A 24,825-nucleotide genomic window follows, 5' to 3' on the forward strand; every position below is an offset into this window, starting at 1 on the left:
TAAAAAAAGAGCTATTGCATTACAGAGGCTTGATGCCTTCCTGTTGAGACAAACTAATTTTTATATGAATCTATCTTGGGAGGGGGTAGCAGAACTGCTTAGCTAGAAATAGAAGCTAAAGTCCACAACAGACTGCTTCGGACTCTTTCTCCTGTGTTTCTCTCCTTAGCTGGTCTCTAACAGTTAATATGAAAGTGTATTAGCACTGGTAAACCTAATTGTAAGGGCTCGGTAAGGGATGGGTGTTGCAGTGAGACAAGGAGGCACAAAATCACAAAATGAAATATAAACCTTTGTAAATAAGTAGAATCAGTTTTAACTAATGTTAAGTTTGATGGCTTTGTAACAGTAGCAATGGAAAATAACTGAAGTGCATGTTTCACAGAAAAAAAAAAAGAGTGCAGCTAGAGAACATACTGAGGATTCTTGTATAAGATAAACTGTTGTAGTTGGCATAGTTTTAGGTCCTTATGACCTTGGTACAAAAATAAGTGTAAGAAAAACAGGATAGTAAAACAGGATGTGGGGATGGGTAGTATCTGGGACTAGCAGGTGTCCAGGATGGGCTGCAGCTAAACTAACAGATAAGTAGGACAGCATGATTGCTATGTCTGCAGTGTTACTGAGCTAATTAAGCTGGGATAAACATCTACAGTGCATGCTTCAAAGGCTGCCAGAGGTGATGGAGGTTGTTGGAAGAAGTAATCGACCCTCAGAGACCACCACCACATTTTTGTACGCATGAGGGGAAACTTTCTGGAAAATGATGTAATTCATATGCAGCCTCGTGAATACGCATGTATGCCCAGCGATTGTATAAGGATGTCTTGTGTGGCAATACGAGGACACACGCTAGGTGGAGCTATCCCCCTTGTCTCCCGTCGCAGCAGTAAAGAATACCTGCTTGTCAACTTGAAACTCTGCTGGCGAGTTTGCTCCTGGAGTTTCTTCCGAATCAGTCTGCAGATCCAGATGAAACCTAATCTGCTCGGCTGCAGGACCCAATGAGGACAGGGCTCCCCTAGGGCCATCAGAAGTTTTTCCCAGAGGGACCCCTCAACTCCTTTGGATAGCTGCAGGAGCAGACAAGGACCATCAACATAAAAGGTATTCTTTTATACAGTCTGTAAGGTGCAGGGGGCACCTTACATAAAGACTAAATTGGGTTGGTAAGCGTACACATGGATAGGAAGACTTCTGTAAATCGAGATAGGAAATCTCATAGGTAAAGGCGTATACCCGGCTTCTAGCATCTGTTTGGTATACACCCACAAGAAGCAGGGATCATCTTGTGGTTTGGGTCCTACAGGACGCAGGGGGTGTCTTGTGGAAATGGTTTTGGATCTTAATGATATTTGACTTATTTTGTGGATTGTTACAGTAATGATTTTGGTCTTGTGATTTTGGCATTGGTGTCAGGATGTTATAACTGTGTCATTAATTGTTGTTTGTTTGATTGAATTTTAGTCTCTGTCTCAAGTGTTGTAACTGTGTGGAGTGTCTGTGGGATCCCTAATGTGTGTGTGAATGTGAGACTGATAATAGGAAATCAGCAGAGTGGAGAGATCTTGAAAAAGAGTCCTTTAGGATGCATTTTGGCACATTGGAAAGAACTGGGAGGGTTTCCTGGGGGCTCGGTAAATGAGAAAACGTTGATAAAATATTGTAACCAATGGTGGCCTTTGTATACTTTGGAAGACCAGGAAAAATGGCCTAAAAATGGAACATTGAACTATAATACGTTGTTACAATTGATGTTGTTCTTAAGGCGACAAGGAAAATGGGATGAAGTGGTGTATGAAGATATGTTTTTCACTTTAGGAAACCACCCGGCATGACAGATGGAATACAAAATTAATATAGCTCCGACAGATCCCTTAATTTTGGCTTTGGAAAAGGACAGGGAAAGGCAGAAAGCTAAGATGGAGACATGTTGTTCAGCCTGTGATATTGGGGAAAGATGTTTAAAGTGAAAAAAAAAAAAAACAAACAAAAAAACCCAGAGTAATCAGGAAGATAGGTTGGAGAATCATGTATCACAAGTACCTCCGAGAGGAGCAGCCTCTGCATCTGCCCTATCTGATATTGATAAGGAGGAAGAGATCGCTATCACTGGCAACAATCAGCAGATTCACATTAAGAGTTAAGAAAGGGTTAAAACAGAAGTGCAGAGGCAGGCATCTGTAGCAGCTGCAGAGCAGGGTGAGCAACTGTGAAAAAAAAAAAGGAAAACCAAGGGGAAAGGGAAAGCTGCTCACGCAGCTCCTGTGTTTGATTGTGGGATGAGGGCTGGGGCAGGCAGAAGTGGAGGAGGAATGGCAGGCAGAGGTGAAAGATCAAATTCTTCTCCTGTGAGAGCAGATCAATGTGCATACTGTAGGGAATTTGGACGTTGGAAGTGAAACTGCCCTAAAAGAAATACCCACAAAGTGGCTTCGGTGACTGAACTAAAATTAGACTGATGGGGCCCTGGGGAATCTACCTTAGCAGATCCATTGGTTAAATAAAGCTAGGGACTAGAGGAAATAAAGTGGACTTTTTAGTGGATACAAGGAGCAACTTATTCGGCATTAAATGTGAGGGAAAAGATTTTGTTACAGTTGTGGGAACTACTGGCCGCCAACTTAAAAAAAAAAAAGCATTCTTTCTGAAACCTTTAGAGCACAAATTGGGAAAACAAATAGGAGTGCATAAATTTTTATGTATGTCAAATTCTCCAAAATCTTTATTAGGGTGAGAAGCATCATTTAAAGAAGGCAAAATGGAATTAAGAGTTAAAAATGATCAATTAATTGCAGTTTTGAGTTTATCTTTAATTCAACAGAAAAGCAAACAGGAGGACCTCCCTGAAATAGAAGAAATCCTTAATCAGGTATATCTGGGAGTATGGGCATCTGAATTTCCAGGTAAGGCGAAAAATGCTTTTCCTTTTAAAGTGGAAGGGGCCTGCTCAATTAGAATAAAACAATATCCCTTAAAATTAGAATATCAAAGGGAATCAAAGAAATCTTTGCTAAATTTTAAAATATAGATTATTAATTGAATGTGAATTGGAATATAATACTTCTATATTGCCAGTAAAGAAATACGATGGGAAAAGTTGCAGGTTGGTTCAAGATCTCAGAATAATACACAAAACTGCAGAAGATATTCATCCAGTAGTAGGTAATTCTTATACCTTATTGACTAAATTGAATAATAATCAGAAACGGTTTGCTGTCTTGGATTTAAAGGATGCTTTCTTTTGCTTACCATTGGCCAAAGAAAGCCAGAATTTATTTGCTTTCAAAGGGGATAATCCAGACACAGGAAGGAAAACTCAACTTGGATGGTATTACCTAAAGGGTTTAAAACCAGTCCAATGATTTTAGGAAATCAGTTAGCACGAGAACTAGAAACATGGAAGCCACCCACTCAGACGGGGTCAATAGGGTTACAGTACGTGGATGACCTATTAATTGCTACAGAAACAAAGGAAGAATGTATCCAGTGGACAGTGGAATTATTAAATTTTCTGGGACTGAATGGCTATTGGGTATACAAACAAAAGGCTCAACTAATGCAAACCAGAGTTTCCTACCTAGGATATGAAACAGCAAGAGGACAGAGAGAACTTGGAACTGCTAGAAAAGAAGCTGTTTGTCAAACTCCACGACTGTCAACCATCAAGGAGCTCCAGACATTCCTGGGAATGACAGGATGGTGCAGACTTTGGATCCATGATTATGGTGTTCTGGTAAGACCACTATATGAACTGTTAAAAAGAAATCCTCTCTTTGGAATGGACTAATTCAGCAGAGGAGGCTTTAAGAAATTTAAAAACAGAGCTAATGAGAGCTCCAGCTCTGGGACCTCTGGATGTGACTAAACCCTTTTGGCTATATTCCTATGAAAACCAGGGAATAGCCTTGGGGGTCCTTGCTCAGAAATTAGGACCCTATAAAAGGGCAGTGGCATATTTTTCAAAACAGCTGGATGAAGTGAGCAAAGGATGGCCGGATGCCTAAGGGCTGTGGTGGCAGTTGTCATGAATATTGAAGAGGCTCTCAAATTTTCCTTGGGACAAAAGATTACTGGTACTAGTGTCCCATGTTGTATCAGCGGGCCTGGAGCAGAACGATGATATTGGCCCCTCAGTTCAAGAAGGACAGGGACCTGCTGGAGAGAGTCCAGCGCAGGGCAACTAAGATGATTAAGGGAGTGGAGCATCTCCCTTATGAGGAAAGACTGAGGGAGCTGGGTCTCTATAGTTTAGAGAAGAGGAGACTGAGGGGTGACCTTATTAGTGTATATAAATATATAAAGGGGGAGTGTCACGAGGATGGAGCCAGGCTCTACTCAGTGGCAAACAATGATAGGACAAGGGGTAATGGGTACAAACTGGAATACAAGAGGTTCCACTTAAACTTGAGAAGAAACTTCTCAGTGAGGGTGACAGAACACTGGAACAGGCTGCCCAGGGAGGTTGTGGAGTCTCCTTCCCTGGAGACATTCAAAACCCACCTGGACACATTCCTGTGTAACATTATCTAGGTGTTCCTGCTCCAGCAGGGGGATTGGACTAGATGATCTTTTGAGGTCCCTTCCAATCTCTAGCATACTGTGATACTGTAATACTGTGATATAGAAATTGTGGTCACTTATGTTGTGAATCCAGCATCCTTTTTGCAGGAATGATTGACAGAACCACTAACACGACTGCTTGGCCACTATAGAGACTGTATATTCAAGCTGACCAGACTTGAAAGAAAAACCTCTGGAAGATGCTGATTCTTGGTTTATTGATGGTAGTAGCTTCATGAAAAATGGTGAACGAAAGGCAGGATATGCTGTTACCACCACTTCACAGGTTATAGAAGCTAAACCTTTACCTGCAAACACCCCTGCCCAGAAGGCAGAAATAATAGCATTAACGAGAGCCATGGAATTGGCTAAAGAAAAAAAGGATAAATATTTGGACTGATTCTAAATATGCATTTGGTGTGGTCCATGCACATGGTGCCATCTGGAAAGAACAAGGACTTTTTAACACACAGGGGAAACAGATTAAGCATGCTACAGCAATTCTACGACTACTGGAAGCTGTTCAGCTACCTGAGGAAGTGTCTATTATGTATTGTAGAAGGCATCAACAAGGTGAGTCTAATCAGGAAATTGGAAATAATTTGGCTGATTTTGAAGCCAAATGAGCAGTTGAACAATCTACAATCATGTTCTTAGTCACTGACAGCAAACTAACAATTGAGAAATCTAAACCTAGGTATTCAAAAGAGGATAGAAAATTGATTGAGGATCTAAAAGGACAGGAAAATAAAGAGGGTGGGGTTCAGATACCTGATGGGCGAATTGTAATCCCCTATAACCAACTCTGGAAGCTAGTTCAGGAGGAACATAATAAAACTCATTGGGGTAGCAACTCTTTGTATAAATACTTAGATGAACAAATTGAAGGAAGGAATCTATATACCATAGTTCAATTAGTGACAAAACAATGTCAGCTCTGTCTTAAGAATAATCCTAAAACTGAAAATAGAAATCAAATAGGGACAATGGGGAGAGGAAGTTATCCGGGACAGCAGTGGCAAATAATTTTTTTCTGAATTACCAGGAAAAGGAGGCTATCAATATTTATTGGTGTTAACAGATACTTTTTCAGGCTGTCCAGAAGCATTCCCTTGTAGGATAATTAATGGAAGACAAGTGATTAAAACATTATTAAACAAGATAATACCTCGTTTTGGAGTACCAGTGGCAATCTCTTCTGACTGAGGCTCTCACTTCAGTGCAAAATTGTTACAAGAAATTAGCAAAAAATTAGAGATTGATTCACAACTACATGTTCCATACAGGCCTTAGGCCAGTGGGCAAGTAGAAAAGATGAACCATCTGATTAAACAACAGATTAGTAAAGTATGTCAGGAAATGAATTTATATTGGTACCAAGCCTTACCACCAGCTCTATTAAGAATTCGTACTAAACCTCGATTGAAAGAAGAGGTTAGCCCATTTGAAACTCTATATGAAAGACCATATCAGTCCCAGTTTAAAGGAGAAAGTCTTCAGGAAGTGGGAGAAGGCTATCTCTGGCAGTTTCTGGTCAATCTGGGAAAACAATTAGAAGAACTAAATAAGAGAATATTAGGGACAAGAGCAAGAGGTGTGGATTATCCAATTCAACCTTTCAGATCTGGAGACTGGGTTTATGTTAAGAATTTTTCAGGAAATCCTCTACAGGAGAAGTGGAGCAGACCATACCAGATATTACTGACCACCTTTACAGCAGTGAAGATAAAGGAATAACCTGCTTGGATACATTATTCAAGAACAAAGAAAGCACCAGAGCCAGAGAAGACATGGTCTTCAGGACCCTTATGTATGAAATTGCATCGGTCATAATTTGGACTTGTATGATAACTGGCATACAACTTGGGACCAGAATTTATACCTGAAATTAGTGCAGAATGTTACTAAAATTTTTAATCGCAGTAACTGTTGGGTGTGTGCACAGTTGCCTAAATGAGGAGAAAATACAGACCTTCTATTAATTGGCATTCCAATTCCCAACACTGTCTCATGGACAAATTTGTGGGTGAACACTAGCAATCTACATACGAGGGAAAAGTTAAGACTTCGGATCGTTAATCCTAATCCAAGTAGAAAATATTATACCTGTGTACAAAGATGTATTACACCAGGAACCATGGTAGGAGATTATGTTTGTTTAAATGCCACAGGTGTAGGTAACCATTCAAATTGCAATCACACTATTAATATAGATGGTATTGTAGTTCAGTGGTGGCCAGTTCCTGAAGGGAAAGTATGTATTGGTTATGTGGAGAAAATGCTTATAAGACTCTGCCCCCCAACTGGAAGGGGGCATGCACCTTAGGTGCTGTGATACCCAATCCTACTACTATTGACATATATCCTTCTGGAACCTGGGTTAGCAGTTTCGTTAAACGGATTAAGCAAGGGTTGAAGCCTATTGCCGAATGGAACACAGAATTTCATAGTTTTGTAAGAGGGCTAATTCCATCTTTGGGAGTAAGTGAGTTAGAGAAGGCAATTGTAAATATCTCAGCAACCATAGAGGAAATAGAAAGTAAAACTACTGATATAATCCAAGTGGAACAAAAAGAGATAGCTAGCCTATCTAAAGTGGTATTACAAAACAGAATGGCTCTAGACATGTTATTGGCTTCACAAGGATGAGTTTGTTCCATAATCAATGAAACTTACTGTTCCTATATAGATCAAAGAGGCAAAATTGAAACAGATCTGGAGGAAATTTGGAAACAAACTAAGATATTTCATGAAATGATCAAGGATGATACTTCTTGGGGTTTTGGAGAAATATGGATAAAGTTAGCTTTATGGTTAGAATCATAGAATAGTTAGGGTTGGAAAGGACCTTAAGATCACCTAGTTCCAACCCCCTGCCATGAGCAGGGACACCTCACACTAAACCATATCACCCAAGGCCTCGTCCAACCTGGCCTTGAACATCGACAGGGATGGAGCATTCACAACCTTCCTGGGCAACCCATTCCAGTGCCTCACCATCCTTACACTAAAGAACTTCCTCCTTATATCCAGTCTAAACTTCCCCTGTTTAAGTTTGAACCCATTAACCTTTGTCCTATCACTACAGTCCCTAGTGAAGAGTCCCTCTCCAGCATCCCTATAGGCAGCCTTCAGATACTGGAAGGCTGCTATGAGGTCCCCACACAGTCTTCTCTTCTCCAGGCTGAACAGCCCCAACTTTCTCAGACTATCTTCATACGGGAGGTGCTCCAGTCCTCTGATCATCCTCGTGGCACTCCTCTGGACTTGTTCCAACAGTCCCATGTCCTTTATATGTTGAGGACACCAGGACTGTACACAATACTCCAAGTGAGGTCTCATGAGAGCAGAGTAGAGGGGCAAGATCATCTCCTTCAGTCTGCTGGTCATGCTCCTTTTGATGCAGCCCAGGATACCGTTGGCTTTCTGGACTGCCAGCACACACTGCCAGCTCATGTTCATTTTCTCATCGACCAATACCCCCAAGTCCTAAGAATTACCTAATCTCTCCTGGCTGAGGCAACTGGTTGCAGGAATATTAATATTAATTGTTTCAATATTGATTACTTGTGGTATGATACAATGTTCCTTCTGGTGTTGTAAATGATCTATGATAAATTATGAAGATTGGAAAAGAAATGAAATCAAGCATCAAGTAGAAAGAGGAAAATATTTCAAAAAGACTTTAGATTGTAATGGTAGTATATAAAATGTTGCAAAAGAATTTGCAAAAGGACAAAAAAAGGGGGGATTTGTGACAAGGAGGCACAAAATCACAAAAGTAAATTTAATCCTTTATAAATAAGTAGAATCAATTTTAAGTAGTGTTAATTAACGTTGAATTGCTGAGTTGAGTAGCTCTAGAGAGGACGCCTTCAACACCTGAGATGGGGGAAGCTCAACATCCAGGAGCCTCACTTCAGAGCAGCAAAAGCTACCGAGAGAGCCTCAGGTCCTTGACAAGACTTGCCCAGGAGCCGGCAGCTCAGCTGACACGAGAAGCTGACTCACAGTGGACTGTGCCAGGACAGACGGCACCAACCCTGACGGGTTAAAAACCCGCCCCAGGGAGCGTCAGCGATTAGGGTGTGGTGTGGTAGTTTGGGTGTGCAGGTGAGCAGGATTGGGAGCACTCGTCGTATGACCAGGGCCCAGTCTGGGAGCTCTTTGGCTGCCCTGGCGGTAGCCAGTGTAAGCACCGAGACAGAGCCGATGAGAGGGGAGTCTGCAGCTCAGAGCTCAGAGTGGAGAGTGCCTGCGCTAGTCTCTTGAGGCGAGGGTGCACAATGGGCAGGGCTGCACCTGGTGCTCCCTGGTGGAGGTCCTCCTGCAGCAGGTGGCTGAGCTGCGGGACGCTGTCAATAGGCTAAAAGATGTCAGGGAAGCCGAGAGGAAGCAGGACTGCTTGCTCCAGGCCCAAACTGTGCAGGGGCCTCAAGCATCCACTGTAGCTCATGGAGGAAAGAAGGAAGCTGTTAACCCAGGAAGCTGGGAAATAGTATCAAAACCCAACAAAAAAAGGAGGAAGAGGACAATTAAAAGTAAGGGGCTTCCTCCTGAATCTGATGTCCCCATCCAGAACAGCTTCGCAGTTCTGCAGGGGGCTAATGAGGAAACACATTCGCAGCATGAATAACCTGCTGATGCACTGCTAAAGAAGATCACTACTGGTGCTGCCAGGAAAAAGTGCTGGGTCATAGTAGTAGGGGACTCTACTTTGAAAGGCACAGAGGCACCCATCTGTCAGCCTGACCCAGTCTCAAGGGAGGTGTGCTGCGTACCAGGGGCTCAGATCAGGGATGTTGCAGAGAGGCTGCCTGGTCTAATAAGTCCCACTGACTATTACCCACTTCTAGTTGTCCATGTGGGTGCTAGTGATGTAGACAGCATTAGCCTGGAGAACATTAAGAAGGACTACAGAGACCTTGGGGAGGTGGTTGGGGGATCTGGAGCTCAAACATTATTTTCATCAATTCTCTAGGATAAAGGGCAGGATCTTAAAAAGGCTAGGAGCATTGGCCAGGTTAATAAATGTTTAGAAGGGTGGTGCCATAGTCAGGGGTTTGGGTATTTAGAACATGGGACACAATCTGGGAGGCCAGGTCTGGTGGAGGCTGGTGGAGCTGGTCTGACAACAAAAGGGAACAGCAGTTTTGGCAGGAAGCTTGCCAGGCTGGTCAAGAAAGCTTTAAACTAGATGTGTTGGGGGAGGGGGAATCATTCCATCCCAACACACCCAGTCAGTTGCCAGCACCTATAATAAATGCTCAGAGCAATGTAGAGATATTCCAGCCAATGAGGTGGCTTCATTTGGAGCTCGGCTCAGATGCCTCTATACAAATGGCTGTAGTATGGGGAGCAAACAAGAGGAATTAGAGATGTGTGCACATCTACGGGGATATGATATAATAGGTATCACAGAAACATGGTGGGATGGCTCCTATAACTGAAGTGTTGGAATGGAAGGTTACAGGCTCTTTAGAAAAGACAGGCCCAGCAGATGGGGAGGGGGAGTTGCTATTTATGTTAGAGATAGGGTGGAGAATATGGAACTCTGTCTGTGGGTCAGGGTTAAAGGGAGAAGAGCTATGGGAGACATTACTGTGGGTATCTGTTACAGACCGCCTGATAAAGAGTACTCTGTGGATGAAGTGCTCTATAGACAGATAGGAGCAGCCTCACACTCGCAGGCCCTTGTTCTCATGGGGGACTTCAACTACCCATTTCATCCATCTACTGGAGGGATGGTACGGCCAGGGAGAAGCAATCCAGGAGGCTCCTTGATTGTGTGGAAGACAACTTCCTTCTACAAGTAATAGAGGAGCCAACAAGGAGAGGAGCCATGCTTAACCTCATGCTCACTAGCAGGGAAGGGCTGATTGGAAATGTGACACTCCAGGGCAGCCTTGGTTGTAGTTGATCATGAGATGGTGGAGCCTGAGATCCTCAGGACAGTGAGATGAGTGTGCAGCAAGCTCACTGCCCTGGACTTCAAGAAAGCAGACTTTGGCCTCTTCAGGAATATGCTCAGTAAGGTTCCATGAGATATAGCCCTAGAGGGCAAGGGGGTCCAAGACTGTTGGTTGATATTCAAGGCTCACCTGCTACAAGCTCAGGAGTGTTGCATCCCAACTAGAAGGAAGTGCAGGAGCAGGGCCAGGAGACCTCCTTGGATGGATAAGGAGCTGCTGAGGAAAATTCAAATGAAAAAAGAGGCTTATAAAAGGTGGAAGCAAGGACAGGTGGCCTGGGAAGAATACAGGGATGTTGTCCTGGAAGTGAGGGACCCGGTTAGGAAAGCTAAGGCCCGGTTAGAATTAAACTTGGCTAGGGATGTGAAAGATAAGAGGAAGGGATTCTATAGGTACACTGCAAATAAAAGACAGACTATGGACAATGTGGGCCCTCTCCGGAAGCTATCAGGAGAATTGGCTACAGTTACTGTATCAGGTAACTGGGAAAATTCCTATGCAGTGCATCCACCCATAGTTGAGGATTTGGATTTGGCTACAGGAGGGTCCTGCTTTTATACCCTTAAAAAACAACTGACTTCATGCCAGCTCTGTAACTGTTTATTTGTGGGGCCGTGCAGTTTCTCATGATATCACTTTTGTCCATGCTGAAAGTGTTGGCCAAGTGCCCTGGTGAGGCCAAGTATGAAGGTCATAGAACAGCTGCACACCTGTTTTCCTGCCCCTTTCTGACAGTCATGATGAACATAAACATATATATTCTACTGAATACATTTTGACAAAAAACATACTTTATGTCTCTCAGTTCAGCTAGGTTTCCATCCATTACATCCAGTCCTTTGATTCCTGATCATGATGAAGACATGAGACACAATGCCACATGACTGGTACCATAGGCAGCAACTCCATATTGTTAATAAAATTAGTATAACAACTATTATGCACACTGAGGGTTGCTAGAGTTATATTCCCACTACTGTTACTCAGGTTGCATACATTTTCAGTGCTATTAGCACGATTATAAACACTAGAAAGGTTACAATATTTGATATCAACAGTACTAGCATTAGCTGTAGTTACTACATCTTAATTTGTTTGATATTGTACAATCATCCATAGCATCTTCCTGACAAACTGGTATTCTACACATGTACTCCTTGGGAAAATGTTGAATTAGCTATGAAGGCAAGGTTCATTAACGTTACAGGTGTAATTATCTGGTCTGCCAGGTCTGGTGCTGCTCTTCCATCTCCAGCACACAGGTGAGTTGTCAGTCCTTTTCAGATAGCTCCCTGGGGTAATGGCATTGTCCAAAAGGGCCATAAGACATATGAGGACAGCTAGGATCTGTAGTTTCTGTAAAACACAGAACTAAAACATAATAATATCATTCTCTCAAGTAGCATTTACTTGCAGGGACATATTCCCATTTTTCTCATTCGGATTTAATCACTAATACCATATTGTCTTTTCCTGTGGCAATCATTTCAGCTAGTTTGTGTGGGCCCTTGGGTGTTTGGACCCAAACTTTAGCTCCACTGTTCAATTGGTCAGTGGATCCAAACTCACGGTTCCCTTGAGCAGTAGTTATCTGTGGGGCCTTCCCCTTGCTTGCGTTTTCAGCACAGGCAAAATCAACATTTAGGCAACACGATCTCGTGGATGAATTAAGATATCTTGGTCTCCACTATTCAACAAAATCACCTTGACCTCCCCTCGATAATCTGAATCAGTGATGCCCACAAGTATTTGAATACCTTTGATTGCTAAACTCGTATGCTACAGTACCAGTATCAATGACACAAATACCACCAGTGTTCAATCTATGCATTTGTAAAGCATACAAATCTAGTCCTGCAGCATCCGGAATTCCTCCATAAGGTGCTAAAGCTCCCTCCTTTATTTCCCAGTATGTGAGGGTCTCTGCTACTGTTAATGGTTTTATCTGCAAATTAGGAATAGTCATCCTCATTAAAGGGGTTTCCATTTCCCCAATGGGTCTGTTGTTCAATATCTGTAGTGCTTCAGACAAATGGTCTCTCCATGAGTTTAATTTGCCTCCCACCAGTTTCTTCAACTGTTCCTTAAGCAAGCCATTCATCCATTCAATTAATCTGGTGGCTTGTGGATAATATGATATGAAATATCCATTGTAAGTTGTTTGCATCAGCAAATTGTTGTAGTTTCTGTTTTTTAAAGTGTGAACCATTGTCACTCTGAATTTGCAAAGGAATGTCATAATATAAAATAATAAATTCCAGTGTTTTAATTGTACCGTCCTGGGTTGCTCATATACATGGATGTGCTATTAACTATCCAGAGTATGTGTCAATGGCTGTACACACATCAACAACCCTGATGGGCCAGCAGAGGACCTATATAATCCATTTGCCAGATTTGCCCTGGTAATTTTCTCCAATTTAATTGCCCTCGTACTATATGTGGTACAGTCCTTTGCTGTGTTAGTTGGCAGATGGGGCACTGGGCTATCACCATTTTAATGATATCTGGATTTATAAAAATTCTGCAGTCCTGGACCCACATGTAAGTGGCTTTCTTTCCAAGATGACTGCATTTCTGGTGCGCCCGTTTGGCCACCGTCATTGTTTGTGATGAGGGTCTTCCACTATGACTTGGGAGATTTTTGCTTCTCCCTCTGCAACAGAATTATACCATCATTCTAGGGTGTCAGTTCCCCAGTGGACATCTACATGAAACTGTGACTGGAGTTTGCTGGACAAATGCCCAAATATCTTGCCACAGTTCCTACCCCCATACTTCTATGTAATAAATTTTCCAGTCATGTTTGGCCCAAGTTGGGATCCAGGTAGCTTAACCATTGGCAACTGCCCGTGAATCCATAAAAACATGACATCATCCTGGTTCTTCTTGTTTAATTGCCACATATATGGCATATAATTCAGCATACTGGCTACTTTTACATTCACTCATAGTGACTTGGAACTTATTCTAGGATGGGTTATAGGCTAAGGCTTTCCAAAAATGTTTCCCACTAATATATTTAGCTGACCAGGCATGCTTCCCTTTTTCTTCTGTCAATTGGTCTAGGGGTTTACCCCATTTTACCAGTGACTCATTTGCTATCCAGGTGATCTACATTTGCTGGCTCACTTGCAGAGGCATTGGCAACTTTCTCATGAAGCACTGCCACTCCCCCAACCCCTACTTTGGCTCTATCTTGTATATACCATTTCCACTTAATTATGCTAGCTTCCTGAGGATGTCCTACCCTGTGCATCTTGAGTGAACTGTTTACCCACTGCATTATCGGAATTTCATGCCTTAGTGCCACATCATGCCCAATTGTCATTTGTTCCGTTTCCACTAAGGCCCACTAACATGCCAGTAACTGCTTTTTCAAATGGTGTATACCTTTGTAGTAATACCTTCAAATAATTTTCTGTTCCAAAATCCTAACGGAACTTTCTTCCTACCCTGCTTCTGCCAAAGACTCCAACTGGTGTAATTATAATTTACAGAGCCATTCAATTCCACCTCTCTGGCCTGTATTGGCCAGAGGTCCAGAGCCTGCTGAATTACTTGTTTAGCTGTTTCGAATGCTTGCTGCTGCTCATTTCCCTACTCAAATTCATATTTCTTTCATGTTACTTTATATAATGAGGGAAGTATTTGTCCGAAGTGAGGGATGTGTTGTTGCCAAAAGCCGAACAAACCAATAAATCACTGGGCTTCCACCTTACTTTGTGGGGTAACACACCCTAAAATCTTCTGCTTAGCTGTGGACAATAGTTCCTGATGACCACAATGCCATTGAACGCCTGAAAAAAATTATGGTTTGGGCAGTGTTGTGGTTTAAACCCAGTCAGGCAACTGTTCACTCACTCCCCCCCCCCCTTCCTCCCCCCACTCCCGGAGGGACAGAGAGGAGAATCGAAAGAATGCAACTCCCACAGGTTGAGATAAGAACAGTTTAGTAACTAAGGTATACCACAAATCACTACTGCTACCACCAATGATAATAATGACAAAGGAAACAACAAGGGAAGAGAATACAACACCTCACCACCAGCCGACTGATAACTTGTCCCCCCCAAGCTCGACCAAGCACCCACCGATACCTCCTCCAACCCCGCAGTCTACCAGCCCTTCCGGCAGTCTACCAGCCCTTCCGGCTAACTCCCAGTTACATCCTGGGCATGACGTGCTGTGGTATGGAATACCTCTTTGGCTAGCTTGGGTCAGGTGTCCTGTCTCTGCTTCCTCCTGGCTTCCCCTCCTCCCTGGCAGATCATGAGGCTCACAAAGTCCTTGGCCAAACCAAAACATCATTGTTATCAGCTCTGTTCCCGAGCCGAAAGTCAAAACACTGCACTGTACCAGCTACCAAGGAGGAGAAACATGACTGCTACTGTTGAACCCAGGACAGGCAGGTTCTTGAATTTTTTCTGGATTAATTTCCCATACTTTATTTTTCATATGCTGCAATACTAATTCTAATTGTTCTTGTACTTCTTGCTCAATTTCTCCCTGAATCATTATGTCATCATGTCATGGTTTAAGCCCAGCCGGCAAACCCAGAAACCACGCAGCCACTCGCTCACTCCCTCCCCTTCCTCCCCCCGCTCCCAGAGGGATGGAGAAGAGAATGGAAAGAATGTAACTCCCACGGATTGAGATAAGAACAGTCCAGTAGCTAAGGTATAACACAAACCACTACTGCTACCACCAACAATAATAATGATAAGGGAAATAACAAGGGAAGAGGATACAACTGCTCACTACCCGCCGACTGATACTCAGCCTGACACAAGCAGGGATCTAGCTCTTCCAGGTAACTACCTCCAGTTTATATACTGGGCATGACATGCTGGGCACATCAATATAATGTATCATTTGTACTGTCTCTGGCAATGAGAAGTCGTCCAAGTGTTCTGCCACAATTTGGTGGCAGAGGGTGGGACTATGGAGCCACCCTTGAGGTAAGTGGGTAAACATATAGTGCTTGCCTTGCCAAGTAAAAGCAAACTGATCCCAGTGTTCCTCAGCAATGGGTATTGTAAAGAAACATTAGCTATATCAATCACCGCATACCAAGTTCCAGGGTGCTGTTGTATTTTTTCAGTTAAAGTAACAATGTCTGGTACAGCAGCTGTTAGTGGTGGGGTGTAAGCTCCCTATAGTCCATTGTCATTTGCCATGTTCCATCACTACTCTTAATAGGCCATGTAGTATTATTAAAGGCAATGGTTGTTGGTTTTAATACTCCTATATCTAATAAATCTTTAATAGTCTGCAAAATCTCTTCATGTCCTCCTGGTATATGATATTGTTTCATTGTGATTACCTTGGTAGAAGATGGGATTTGTACCAGAGGCATTTTAACTTTCTCAACTAAAACTGGCCAAGCTAATACATATGTCCTGGTTCCAAATTGATACTTACCATCAGGTAAGCATAAAGCCCTCCATTGGTAAGTACACAGTCCTGTTGAGGCTTGAAGCAGGGAGCAAAAGTTTGAATTGCTTCATCTGTCATGTCATCACCTTTGAGCTTGAATTGTTTACCCTTTTCACAGATTTATGCAACCTGCATTGCTTGTGCAATCTCCATATATCAGTGATGGGAATCCCATCAATCTTATCTCAGGCCATCCCATCTTCCAATAAGGCAGCAAACATATCTTTCCGAGAAAGTCAAATCTCTTTCACCTTGCCCCTCCTGTTATTGCCTCTCATGTTTTGTTTGGGGTGCCATTCCCTCAAATCTCCTAACAGTTGGATCTTTTCCAGTTTCATTTATCAATAAAGTCATCATAATACTTTTATATGCATGTGGTGCAGTTTTAATAATCCTGTTCCAAATTAAAACTGATAGTGCAGCCTGCAGCATAGTGTCTGCATCTCCAATAAAAAACAGCAGTCTTCATCCCCTCCTCCTTAATATGCTGAACACAATCTCATGAAGTATACTAAGGTCAATCTGCACTGGGCCGTTCCCCTTCCATGGGGTATTTTGTGTCACAGCCTTCCACTACTACTGATAATAAATTAGACTCATCCTCGGTGCCTCAGAAGGCATCCTGAACAAATGAGTCAGAGCTTAACATTACAAATTTCTTACTATTGTGTGGATCCATTTTGACTCCTGAAGCTCCTAAATCATGCAGCCTGATAGCCCATGAAAGCAAAGATTCTCCAGGCTTTTGTTTGAACCTGTCCTTAATGTCATTAATTTCATGGTGAGTGAAATCTTCTACCATATCCTGTGTAACCAGATGACCTGCAGTGTCACGTTCCAATTTCCTTTGTACTACTGGCTTTGCATCAATGAATACTTCACCCTCTGAACTACTATCCAAATCAAAATCATTTGAATCCCACACATCTCCAACCCATTTCTCAGGGTCCCAATTCATTACTGCATTCGTGATCACTGCCTTCACCTTTTTCCAGTTTACTCGACCCCTTTGCTTTCTATATTTATATAGGGCAACCCGAACAGATGCTTTTTCTGCTACTGTTTGATAAGTGTCGAATTTCTCAGTTAATAATTGATTCTGGCACTGCAACATAACTATTTTTCCCTGTAATTTGCAAACTTGGTTCTCCAAGTCAATTATCTCCTTATGCATTTTCTCCCTGTGCTGACACTGCTTTTGGTATGCAGTGAGCAGAACCCACCCTCAGCTCCCCAGAGTAATCAATTCATCCCCTGTCGGGTGGTTATTGAGTCAGAGTCCCAGACCCGCAAGCAGTGTCATCTTTCATCGGCGGAGGAAGAATGCAATCAGACTCAATATGAGTGATAAGCAGACTTCGTTTATTGATTCAACTTGCCATCTTTTATACTCTTACAATGATTTACGCCTACTAGTCAGTTGCTGATAGGCTGCAAGCCTAAAGGTTACATTAATATACTTCTCCTACTTGCGGTTTACTTGCGGTTTAACGGCAGGCTAACATCCTCATTCCTGAGAGGGCACTTCCTCAAAGTTGTTTATCATACTTGTCCTCAACCGAACTTGACCTAGGGTTATTAGCGGTCGGTACTTTTCCACTGCCACGTCAGTCTCGTAGCAGTAGAGATGTCAAGGCCGCTGAACCAGACTAGGCCGCAATCATCAAAACTGACTTTCTCGATACAGAGGGTCACTAGACCCACTGTGCCCTTTCTTTCTAAGCCATTCTCCAACAGTGTTGGCTCATGGTCATCCTGTTGTCCACTAGGACCCCCAGGTCCCTCTCCCCTACACTGCTCTCTAACAGGTCGTTCCCCAACCTATACTGGAACCTGGGGTTGTTCCTGCCCAGATGCAGGACTCTACACTTTCCCTTGTTATATTTCATCAACTTACTCCCTGCCCAACTCTCCAGCCTATCCAGGTCTCGCTGGATGGCAGCACAGCCTTCTGGCGTATCAGCCACTCCTCCCAGCTTAGTGTCATCAGCAAACTTGCTGATAGTACACTCAATTCCCTCATCTAAATCATTGATGAATATATTAAATAATACCGGTCCCAGTACTGACCCTTGAGGCACTCCACTAGTTACAGGCCTCCAACTAGACTCAGCCCCATAGACTACAAGTCTCTGGCTTCTCTCCTTCAGCCAGTTCGCAGTCCACCTCACTACCTGATCATCCAGTCCACACTTCCTCATTTTAGCCGTGAGGATGCTGTGGGAGACTGTGTCAAATGCTTTGCTGAGGTCAAGGTAGACCACATCCACCGCTCTGCCATCATCCATCCACCGTGTTATTTCCTCATAAAAGGCTAAGAGATTGGTCAAACATGATTTCCCCCTGGTGAAGCCATGTTGACTGCCCCTCATAACCTTCTTATCCTTGATATGCCTTAAGATGGTACCAAGGATAAGGTGTTCCATCACTTTCCCAGGGATGGAGGTGAGGCTGACCGGTCTGTAGTTACCCGGGTCCTCCTTCTTGCCCTTTTTGAAGACTGGAGTGACATTTGCTTTCCTCCAGTCTTCAGGCACCTCTCCCGTTTCCCAAGACTTGGTAAAGATGATGGAGAGTGGTCTAGCAATGACTTCCGCCAGTTCCCTCAGCACCCACAGGTGCATCCCATCTGGACCCATGGATTTATGGATGTCCAGATTGCTCAACTGGTCTTCACTTATCCACTGTCCTTAATGTCCTTGGCCAGACTGAGTTCTCTCAGGGCTTTAGCTGCAGACATTAAATAAATAAATACTCTGACCCTATGTGTTCATTTGCTTCTTGCACTAAGTGAAAGAATCAGATCTGGGACAATGATAGGCTTCACTTGGCTTCAACCCATGTATTCTTTCCCAGTGATATGGGATGTCTAGTGTCATGACAGTTAGCATATTACAGAGACCTGTAATGAGAATCACATTGGTATTGCAATTGAAATGTTTATTGCAATTTGCTATATTTTTGCTAAGTGTAACTTATATTTGTATTTTGTTATGCAAAATATTTTGTATCATTCTGCTAAATCAGAAACCCTGTGTGTAACAGCAGCTATCTTTAAACAAGTAAATTTTATATTAAACATTGCATCCTCCACACATGGAATATCTAAAGGACCCTGGTCAGAGAGTATTGGTCTCTGAAACCATAGAAATATGACAACTATAACACAGTCACCCATTTTCTTTTAGTGGCTGAAGCAACTTTACTGTACTTTGAGTGTAACTGATATTTTGTCAGAATTGTGGTCTTTAAAGGGTTAAAAAGGTCAGAGGCAGTGCTATAAAGTTTTTTTATGACATATCTAATAATATAGAATCATAGAATCATAGAATAGTTAGGGTTGGAAAGGACCTTAAGATCATCAAGTTCCAACCCCCCTGCCATGGGCAGGGACAACTCACACTAAACCATGTCACCCAAGACTACATCCAACCCAGCCTTGAACACTGCCAGGGATGGAGCATTCACAACTTCCTTGGGCAACCTGTTCCTGTATCTAATCTAAACTTCCCCTGTTAAATTTTTAACCCATTACCCCTTGTCCTGTCACTAATGAAGAGTCCTTCCCCAGCATCTCTACAGGCCCCCTTCAGATACTGGAAGGCTGCTATGAGGTCTCCACACAGCCTTCTCTTCTCCAGGCTGAACAGCCCCAACTTTATCAGCCTGTCTTCATACAGGAGGTGCTCCATAGAATCATAGAATAGTTAGGGTTGGAAAGGACCTTAATATCATCTAGCTCCACCCCCCTGCCATGGGCAGGGACTCCTCACACTAAACCATGTCACCCAAGTCTCAGACCAGCCTTGCCTTGAACACCTTGAACTCCAATCTGAACAGCCCCAACTTTCTTAGCCTGTCTTCATATGGGAGGTGCTTCAGCCCCCTGATCATCCTTGTGGCCCTCCTCTGGACTTGCTCCAACACCTCCGTGTCCTTCTTATGTTGATGACACCAGAACTGTGCACAGTACTCCAGTACACTGTACACAGAACTGTACACAGTTTTGGTTTTGTTGTTTTGTTGTTTTTTTTAAAGAAAGGCTGTTCTCACAGGCATATATGGGCTTTAGTAGAGTTTAATGCAGTATTTCAATATTCTAATGTGGGCCCAAGCGAATAACCATCACCATAATTAAGGACTTAATTTCTACAGTGAAAATGCCATGCTAACTTCTTTGAAAATATCAAAAGGGTGACTTACTGAGATTTTTTTAAACCAAAAGGAACAGCATGGAAATTCATATTTTCTTCTAGTAAAGCCTGGCACTGTGTATGACACTTGCAAGAGGTTCAAGAGTTGGAGTATCTGGTGTGTTCAGAAGGCATTCATTAAAATAGGGCTTCCAAGCAAAGGAGGGATATTGCTAATTAGCTTTTCCCTGTTAAAGCATCTTCTGCTTCTTTTACCAACCAAACCAATTTTCAATGACTGACTGTCATAGAATCATAGAATCGTTAGGGTTGGAAAGGACCTTAAGATCATCTAGTTCCAACCCCCCTGCTGTGGGCAGGGACACCTTATGCAAAATCATATCACCCAAGGCCTCGTCCAACCTGGCCTTGAACACCGTCAGGGACGGAGCATTCACAACTTCCCTGGGCAACCTATTCCAGGGCCTCACCACCCTAACAGGAGAGAACTTCTGTCTTATATCCAATCTAAACTTCCCCTGTTTAAGTTTTAACCCGTTACCCCTTGTTCTATCACTACAGTCCCTAATGAAGAGTCCCTTCCCAGAATCCCTATAGCCCCCCTTCAGATACTGGAAGGCTGCTATGAGGTCTCCACACAGCCTTCTCTTCTCCAGGCTGAACAGCTCCAGCTTCCTCAGCCTGTCTTCATACGGGAGGTGCTCCAGTCCCCTGATCATCCTCGTGGCCCTTCTCTGGACTTGTTCCAACAGTTCCATGTCCTTTTTATGTTGAGGACAGCAGAATTGCACACAATACTCCAGGTGAGGTCTCACAAGAGCAGAGTAGAGGGGCAGGATCACCTCCTTCAACCTGCTGGTCACGCTCCTTTTGATGCAGCCCAGGATACGGTTGGCTTTCTGGGCTGCAAGCGCACACTGCCGGCTCATGTTCATTTTCTCATCGACCAGCACCCCCAAGTCCTTCTCTACAGGGGGGCTGCTCTGAATCTCTTCTCTGCCCAACCTGTAGCTGTGCCTGGGATTGCTCCGACCCAGGTGTAGGACCTTGCACTTGTCATGGTTAAACCTCATGAGGTTGGCATCAGCCCACCTCACAAGTGTGTCAAGGTCCCTCTGGATGGTATTCCTTCCCTCCAGGGTATCAACCAAACCACACAGCTTGGTGTCATCGGCAAACTTGCTGAGGGCACACTCAATCCCACTGTCCATGTCAGCAACAAAGATGTTAAACAAGACAGGTCCCAACACCGATCCCTGAGGGACACCACTTGTTACTGGTCTCTAGCTGGACATTGAGCCATTGACCACAACTCTTTGTGTGCGGCCATCCAGCCAGTTCTTTATCCACCGAGTGGTCCATCCATCAAATTGATGTCTCTCCAGTTTAGAGACAAGGATGTCGTGGGACAGTGTTGAATGCTTTGCACAAGTCCAGGAAGATGACATCAACTGCTCTACCCCTGTCCATCAGTTCTCTAGCCCCATCATAGAAGTCCACCAAATTGGTCAGGCAGGATTTCCCCTTAGTGAAGCCATGCTGGCTGTCACCCAGCACCTTGTTGATTTTCATGTGCCTTAGCATGCCTTCCAAGAGAATCTGTTCCAAGATTTTGCCAGGCCCAGAGGTGAGACTGACTGGTCTGTAATTCCCGGGGTCATCCATTTTCCCCTTCTTGAAAATGGGGGTTATATTTCCCTTTTTCCAGTCATCGGGAACTTCACCTGACTGCCACGATTTTTCAAATATGATGGCCAGCGGCTTCGCAACTTCATTTGCCAGCTCCTTCAGGACCCGCGGATGGATCTCATCGGGACCCATGGACTTGTGCGCGTTCAGATTTTTAACATGGTCTCAAACCAGATCCTCTCCTACAGTGGGCGCAAGGTCTTCATTCTCACAGTCCCTGCATCTGCCTTCCAAGACTTGGGTGGTGCAGTCAGAGCCTTTGGCAGTGAAGACTGAAGCAAAGAAGTCATTCAGAACCTCAGCCTTCTCCAAATCCTGTGTAGCCAGTTCTCCTGAGAGCTTCCTGAGGGGGCCTACATTCTCCCTAGTCTGTTTTTTATTTGCTATGTACCTATAGAATCCCTTCCTGTTATCTTTAATACCTCTAGCTAAGTTTAATTCTAACTGAGCCTTAGCTTTCCTAACCTGGTCCCTAGCTTCCCAGACAACATCCCTGTACTCTTCCCATGCCGCCTGTCCTTGCTTCCACTTATTATAAGCCTCTTTTTTCAATTGAATTTTCCTCAGGAGCTCCTTATCCATCCAAGGTGATCTCCTGGCCCTCCTGCTGCACTACCTTCTGGTTGGGATGCAACACTCCTGAGATTGCAGCAGGTGATCCTTGAATATCAACCAACAGTCTTGGGCCCCTCTGCCCTCTAGGGCTGTATCCTATGGAACCTTCCAAAGCAGGTTCCTGAAGAGGCCAAAGTCTGCTCTTTTGAAGTCCAGGGCAGTGAGCTTGCTGCACGCTCTTCTCACTGTTCTGAGGATCTCAAATTCGAGCATCTCATGATCGCTGCATCCAAGGCTGCCCTGGATGTCCTGCATATGTCCTGCATATGTCCTGCCCTATGTCCTGCATAGGCATTCCTGATGCGAGAGAGAAATGAAATCCAACCTGCCCTGAGCACTGAAAACAAAGCTCTGCTCCAATATCTAAGTGTTGCATGTGACAGAGCGTGATGGAACAGTCAGCTATAAGCTGGGACATGTGGCCGGTTGGCAGTCTTAGGAATCTCACTTTGACTTCTGTTACAAAAATTCATAGCTGGCCCATGCCAACAATATGAAGCTACTACTATGAATAATAATAGTAATAATGGTAAGGGAAATAGTAAGGGTGAAGAGCATAAAACTAAAAGGGGAAAGGGAAAAAACCCACAATAAACACAAGTGATGCACAATACAACTGCTCACTACCTGCTGACCCATACCCCGACCATCCTGAGCAGTGATTGGCCCCTCCCAGCCAACTCCCCCCAGTTTATACACTGAGCATGACATGCTGTGGTATGGAATATCCCTTTGGCTAGATCAGGTCAGCTGCTCTAGCTATGCTTCCTCCCAGCTTCTTGTGACCCTCCTCACTGGCAGAGCACGGGAGACTAAAAAATCCTTGATCAGGGTAAGTGACACTTAGCAACAACTAAAATATCAGTGGGTTATTATCATTATTCTCAGACTAAAGCCAAAACACAGCACTGTACCAGCTACTAGGAAGAAAATTAACTCTATCCCAGCTGAAGCCAGGACATAGGGTCACCTTATTTTGAATCCCCTTCAGATATCTCTTTAAATGTGTTTTAGACTCATGGTACCTAATTCACAGTCACTCACCAGAAAGGTGGGTGGAAGTGTGAAGGAAGGATGAGAGACGTTTCACATCTACCAATGCAAAACAAGAGGGGAACCCGCCACGAACAAGATTCTATGACAAAAACAAAAATAGGGAAAGAAAAAAAAATCTATAAAATAACTTGCATATTTCCCAACCATACCTTACAGAGAATGCTTTCCAGCTAAGATACTGTGAACATATCACTTATATATATGTGCCAACTTAGATTTTTAGATGTTATTTTCATCATAAATGCATAGAACAGACAGCTAATGAAAAAAAAGCAAATATTTCTATAATCACATTTTAGTAAAATCATACAGGGTTTAATTTATGGGAAATACCACTGTATTGGATTTGCTACTACTACTGATGCCAGCCAACTCTTAAGACTGACCTGCCACTGGTCGAAGCTGAGCCAATCAGCAACGCTGTTAGTGTCTCTGTGATAACATATTTAAGAAAGGAAAAAAACCCTGCACAGCAGCAGCCAGAGGAGAGGAGTGAGAATATGTGAAACTACTCCACATACACCAAGGTCAGTGAAGAAGAAGGGGGAGGACGTGCTTCAGGTGCCAGAGCAGACATTCCCCTGCAGCCCATGGTGAAGACCATGGGCAGTTACAACTCTTGGAAGTTATTGGTGGAGCAGATATCCCCCTGCAACCCATGGAGGATACCATGCTAGAGCAGATAGGTGTGCCCAAAGGAGGCTGTGACCCTGTGGGAAGCCGACGTTAGAGTAGGTGAGTAGGCTCTGGGCAAATTTGTGAACCTGTGGAGAGAGAGGAACCCACTGAGGAGCAGATCTGCGGACAGGACATTTGGCCATATGGGGGATGCACAATGAAACAGTTTGTGAAGAACTGCAGCCCGTAGGAAGGACTCATTTTGGGGAAGTTTTTGGAGAACTCTCTCCCATGGGAGGAGTGGCAGGGGCGACGTGATGAACTGACGTCAACCCACATTCCCCATCCACTTGTGCCATTCGGAGGAAGGAGGTAGAGATATTTTTCTCCTTCTTAGTAGCTGGTGCAGTGCTGTGTTTTCAACTTAAACTTGCCTGAGAACAATGCTGATAACACCAATGTTTTTAGTTGTTGCTAAGCAATATTTAGTCTGATCAAGGACTTCTCAGTCTCATGGTCTGCCAGTGAGGAGGGGCACAAGAAGCAGGGAGGAAGCAGAGACAGGACACCTGACACAAACTAGCCAAAGGGATATTGCATACCACAGCACATCATGCCCAGTATATAAACTGGGGGGAGTTGCCTGGAAGGCCCAGATCACTGGTCAGGTCAGGCTGTGTATCAATTGGCAGGTGGTGAGCAATTGTATTCTCTCCCCT

At 43.7% G+C, this 24,825-nt stretch overlaps 1 long non-coding RNA gene across 1 annotated transcript in view; it reads left to right on the forward strand.

The window, feature by feature from the left end:
- The first annotated feature begins 2,523 nt into the window (after positions 1–2,523).
- LOC133276341 (uncharacterized) overlaps positions 2,524–24,825 on the forward strand; it is a 42,222-nt gene continuing 19,920 nt past the window's right edge. Inside the window, exons 1-2 of the long non-coding RNA XR_009745830.1 lie at positions 2,524–2,906; positions 6,186–6,795. This is a non-coding gene — a long non-coding RNA (uncharacterized LOC133276341). The remainder of the gene's footprint in view (positions 2,907–6,185; positions 6,796–24,825) is intronic.

This window comes from Pezoporus flaviventris, unplaced genomic scaffold, assembly GCF_033815535.1.
Source record: "Pezoporus flaviventris isolate CSIRO_AGI_PZ_B2104156 unplaced genomic scaffold, CSIRO_AGI_Pfla_v1 ptg000044l, whole genome shotgun sequence".
NCBI classification, from domain to species: Eukaryota; Metazoa; Chordata; class Aves; order Psittaciformes; family Psittacidae; genus Pezoporus; species Pezoporus flaviventris.